This window comes from Notolepis coatsorum (genome assembly GCF_963971535.1).
Source record: "Notolepis coatsorum genome assembly, chromosome: 17".
Lineage (NCBI taxonomy): Eukaryota > Metazoa > Chordata > Actinopteri > Aulopiformes > Paralepididae > Notolepis > Notolepis coatsorum.
In genome coordinates this window covers 111,039,982-111,046,334 of record NC_140181.1, presented here as the reverse complement: position 1 = coordinate 111,046,334, position 6,353 = coordinate 111,039,982, and positions in this window count along the sequence as shown.

Genomic DNA, 6,353 nt, shown 5'->3' with positions numbered 1-6,353 from the left:
AAATAGGTGTTCATTGAAGCAGTATTAAAAAGAAATAGGCCATTAATTAAATAGTACCATGACCATTGAATTACAAGATAATAAACATACAATTAATTATGTCCTATCACATTGTAATTTTTACTGGAAAGCTACCATCAAACCTAAGAACATGACATTTTCGCAGCCCTGCCTTGAATTATTCATGTAATTATGTTGAGTCACTTTCCCAAAGATGGCTAAGATTCACTTGAATATCACATGGAGTCAACTCTTCAAGCTGCTCCATTGATGGTGAATGTGAGACTGACCTTATGGACTTGGTGACAGTAGTATATAGGCTACCCAGTGTAGTTCCTACCAGTCAGCAGCATTTCAGGAAAATGCGGAGGTCGAAATTAGCTATTTACATTGACTATAGTTACTGTAGTTGTGTATACATGCATGTACTGTATGTATATTGTGACAGACTCGGGGGTGTGTTGAGCCGTCACCAGATTGGAATTAACAAAATACACACGGCACAAGGTAGAAGCTAGTTTAACAGGTTTTGTCGTTTAAGGGGAATGAAGAGGTTAGTGTGAGCGTCAGCCAGTCCAGCGGGGAGCGCTTCTCACACGGGTCGGGCCTGATCCAGGAGATGTCGATACACAAGCAGGTTCTCGGACTATCGAAGGTTCTGGCACACAGCGGGGTTCTCCTTCCAAAAATAGTCAGACACAGCATTGGGTCACACAGACAAAAATCACCTCTTCTCTCTTCTCGTACTTACTTCTCTCGTTCCACACAGGTTTAGCCTTAACTACTCCAATGATTCTGTATCTCTGTCTCCATTTTCTATACTGCTTGATTGTGTGGTGATTGCGCTCACCTGTCCAGTGCGCTGCATTGGGTCTGACGCGCTCTGCCGGGACTCTCCTCGGATCTCCTAATATGGGCATATTTATTATTTATATTTTTTTTATTAACCTTTATTTACCCAGGGTAGGTTCGTTGAGCTGATGCTCTTTTTCAGGAACGCTCTGCTTCACATTCACACAGTTCCATTCACACCTGGGAGCCGCCCAGTACAACCACAGTCTGACACCTGGGAGCTGCCCAGTACAACCACAGTCTGACACCTGGGAGCCGCCCAGTACAACCACAGTCTGACACCTGGGAGCCGCCCAGTACAACCACAGTCTGACACCTGGGAGCTGCCCAGTACAACCACAGTCTGACACCTGGGAGCTGCCCAGTACAACCACAGTCTGACACCTGGGAGCCGCCCAGTACAACCACAGTCTGACACCTGGGAGCTGCCCAGTACAACCACAGTCTTGACACCTGGGAGCTGCCCAGTACAACCACAGTCTGACACCTGGGAGCCGCCCAGTACAACCACAGTCTTGACACCTGGGAGCCGCCCAGTACAACCACAGTCTGACACCTGGGAGCTGCCCAGTACAACCACAGTCTGACACCTGGGAGCTGCCCAGTACAACCACAGTCTGACACCTGGGAGCTGCCCAGTACAACCACAGTCTGACACCTGGGAGCTGCCCAGTACAACCACAGTCTGACACCTGGGAGCTGCCCAGTACAACCACAGTCTGACACCTGGGAGCCGCCCAGTACAACCACAGTCTGACACCTGGGAGCCGCCCAGTACAACCACAGTCTGACACCTGGGAGCTGCCCAGTACAACCACAGTCTGACACCTGGGAGCTGCCCAGTACAACCACAGTCTGACACCTGGGAGCTGCCCAGTACAACCACAGTCTAGATTCAAGATTCAAGATTCAATCGTTTTATTTCAAACCACAGTGTTAGTTTGGCTACATTTACCATTGTCCGGCAAAACAACACTTGAAAACAAATGAAATGGGAAAAGAGGAACCCCCCCCCCCCCCCAAAAGTTTAAAAATAAAACAGCCAAAAACTATACACCGTTTGAAAAGGAGATGGAAGAAGCAAAGCTTATATATCTCCATCCCCCATCAATAACTATATACTTCAGCAAGTATGACACGATTACCAATACACATAATACCATACAATTTGCAAATACCTCAACTACACACAACACAATCACACACACACACACACACACACTAGACTATACTCTCATGTCACCCTTCAAATCATTCTCATATAATACGTTGGTCTTCCTCCCTGGTGTATTTTGTGAACACCATCATTTTGAATTTCCTCTTTAATATATTTATGGATTGACTGGATTTGATCTCCTCCTCCAGATTATTCCACAAGGTAACTCCACACAGAGAAATACACATAGCCTTCCTGGTTAGTCTTGAAGATTGCTGTTCCAGTTTGAGTTTCCCTCTAAGGTTATATCTTTGGAGTCCAGCTCTCTCACAGAACAATTTCTGTATCTTGTCACGAAGGCTGTGGTGAATGACTCTGTACATGAACTGGGCAGTTTTGTAATCCACCAGGTCCTTTAATTTCAGAACTGAAAGTTTTAAAAACAAAGAATTTGTATGTGCTTTGTAGCTCTCATTTGTTACAATCCTAATTGCTCTTTTTTGGAGCATAACCAAAGGAAGTAGGTTGGTTTCATAGGTATTTCCCCACACCTCAACACAATAATTCAAATATGGAAGGACCAAAGCATTATATAAGATAACAGAAGATTGTTGGTTCAGCCAATACCTTGACCTCCACATAATACCCACACTCTTTGAAATCTGTGTTCTTACATGGCTTATGTGAGGCTTCCAACACATTTTTTCATTTATGATCACTCCTAAAAAAGTGGTTTGCTGTACTCTTTCAATAACGGTATCATCTATCGTAACTTGGATCGGTGTGTCATAATTACGATTTCCAAAAATCATTAGTTTTGTTTTGTTCAAGTTTAGAGACAATCTGTTTTTGTCAAACCACTTTTTTAATTTGACCAATTCAGTCATGGTTTCATTCAGAATCTGTTGTAAACTCTCACCAGAGCAAATCATATTTGTATCATCTGCAAATAGCACAAATTTCATTGTTTCAGATACTTTACAGATATCATTAATGTACAAAAGAAACAAAACTGGACCCAGAATTGAACCTTGTGGTAAGCCACACCTAATATTCCTGTTTGTTGAGATGCACTGCCCATTTGTACAAATTGATTCCTGTTACTCAAGTAACTTTTAATCCATTCCAATCCTATACCCCTAATGCCATATCTTTCCATCTTTTTAATTAAAATACTATGGTCAATCGTATCGAAAGCTTTTTGAAGGTCAATAAAAATTCCCAGTACATGGTGTTTTTTGTCAATTGAAGTTGTTATTTCCTCTATTAGCTCAATGAGGTCTGACACCTGGGAGCTGCCCAGTACAACCACAGTCTGACACCGTTGGCCACTGAGCAACTCCACTGGAGCAGTTGGGGGTTAAGTGCCTTGCTCAAGGACACTTAACAGTTGGTGTTATGGGTATGGGAGAGAGTTATTAATTCACTTCCCCAGGCCAGATTTTTCCTGCCGGTCCGGGGGATCGAACCAGCGACCTTCCGGTCACAAACCCACTTCTTTAACCATTAGGCCACCGCTGCCCCAGTACCTTGGCCGAGACATGGCAGACTTCCAGTACCACGCCAGCCGGTCTGCCACCATATGTATATTGTTTTTATCTATTTATTTAATTTTAAGCTGTAGCCCTATTTGCAGAAATGTCCGACTAAAAGTACATGCCCAAGCAAATGGAAGATTGCTCCACTTCTACAAGGTCAATTAGCATGTTCTTGGCATCTAGGATGATGACGAGAACAGCAGGGTTAAGTAAGTCTGCACTGATGACTGACGCTCTTTGTGCATCTGAGCACCTTTTCTGTTTGGATAGCACAGGTGTTTTACATAAAAGACTATCCTTTTTATATTAATCAGTATATCGACTGTTTTTGAGGCTGTTTAGCCCAGGGATATTGGTGTCTGGTATCTACAGGGATATTGGTGTCTGGTATCTACAGGGATATTGGTGTCTGGTATCTACAGGGATATTGGTGTCTGGTATCTACAGGGATATTGGTGTCTGGTATCTACAGGGATATTGGTGTCTGGTATCTACAGGGATATTGGTGTCTGGTATCTACAGGGATATTGGTGTCTGGTATCTACAGGGATACTGGTGTCTGGTATCTACAGGGATATTGGTGTCTGGTATCTACAGGGATATTGGTGTCTGGTATCTACAGGGATACTGGTGTCTGGTATCTACAGGGATAGTGGTGTCTGGTATCTACAGGGATACTGGTGTCTGGTATCTACAGGGATACTGGTGTCTGGTATCTACAGGGATACTGGTGTCTGGTATCTACAGGGATATTGGTGTCTGGTATCTACAGGGATACTGGTGTCTGGTATCTACAGGGATATTGGTGTCTGGTATCTACAGGGATACTGGTGTCTGGTATCTACAGGGATAGTGGTGTCTGGTATCTACAGGGATACTGGTGTCTGGTATCTACAGGGATACTGGTGTCTGGTATCTACAGGGATACTGGTGTCTGGTATCTACAGGGATACTGGTGTCTGGTATCTACAGGGATACTGGTGTCTGGTATCTACAGGGATACTGGTGTCTGGTATCTACAGGGATACTGGTGTCTGGTATCTACAGGGATATTGGTGTCTGGTATCTACAGGGATATTGGTGTCTGGTATCTACAGGTATCTCTACAGGTATCTCTACAGGTATCTCTACAGGTATCTCTACAGGTATCTCTACCAGACACCAATATCCATGCCCAGGCTGCAGACCTCATTACCACATGACCTCACCTACTGTCCAAATATTCACTGTTCATGTATTCAACCTTCTGATGGCAGCTGTTCATTGTGTCCTCGGCTGTAAGAAAAACACACCAGGTATGGAGGCAGACACATTTATGGACAATTACATTTTTATTAATTTCACAATTATATATTTTTTTTAATTTCAACATCCAAATGAATGCATCTAAACAAATGGCGCCGATTTAGAAATGGGAAGGTCAAGTTCCAGAGCATGTATGTAATCCTCACCTAACTGCATGTCTGGGCTCTAGTAGGCCGGGTTATTGTATGATCTGACATTTTATTCAGCTTCACAAAGTTGTGATTTTATGTTCTAGGTCAGAGGCAACAAGGTGTTGGTTGCAGTGTGTTACAGGAAGTCACATGCAGGTGGCGCTATTTCTCTATGAAAGAGAAGTTACAAGTTCCACGATAAGTTCAGTTGTGCTTTTATCAACGATTTAGCGCTTTTTAAAATGTGTTTTTGACTTTTTAAATGGGTGTTTAAAGAAAGAAAAATAAAAAGGAAAGAAATGTTGTGTCCTTATGGTTCTGTTCTTGTATTTCTCTATGAAGGAGAAGTTAGAAGTTTCACGATGAGTTCAGTTGTGCTTTTCAGTGATTTAGCTCTTTTTTAAATGTCTTTTTGACTTTTTAAACGTGTCATTATAGGAAAATGCTATTTCTAAATTTGATATGTAGAAAAGAGTAATGTTTTACTGAAAAGTGGCTTTATTTGATCTTTCTTACAACATGGCGCTGTAGCAACTTACTGTACATACAACAGGCACCCACAAATAATAAATAGTATTTAAAGTCATGTATATTTAATAGTTACAGCACCGGTAGTACATAATTGCAAAATTGAGTAAAAAAAAAAAAAAAAAAAAAAGAAGAAAAAAAAAAGAATACACAAATTGCTCCTTAGATGACTAGTTACAAATTTAGATTTCTCCATCCACAACGTTCATATCTTTTATTCTGAAAATTTGCCAACTTTGTCAAACATAAAATCAAAAATATGAAGGAAAAATGATGATGAAAAAAAGGACTTTACAAACTGCAATAAAAAAAAGAAAATAGCAAAAGTTTTTATAAAGGCTTTGCATCAACAATATACACAATTTCTGGACATTTGGGCATTTGTTTTTCCAATTTCTGTTACAGTACACAGGCACCTGCTGGTCAGAGGCGTATTCTGTACCTCCGGTGCCTATCTTCATATCTTACACCGTGTCTCGTGAGGTCACACCTGGGACCAAGGTAAAAGGACCGTACATTCAAGGTCACAGCTTCAGAGCGCCATCTACCAGAACGTTGTTGATCAGGAAAATGGGGGGACATGGAAACACGCTTTTACACACACGCACACACGTACACACACACACACACACACACGCACGCACACAACATGTAGAATGGCCTACAAGCACTTTTCCAGTAAGGGTGTTTCCAGTCTCCTCTGGGATGGTGTTTGGAGCGCAGGTGTTCTTTCTCTTGTGTCTCCACTTCTTTTCATGGAGTCTTGGTTTTTAGTCCTTTAGTTGTTTTGGGTTTTTGATGTTTTTCGATGTTTAAATCACTCTTGTGATGTTCTTCTATTCC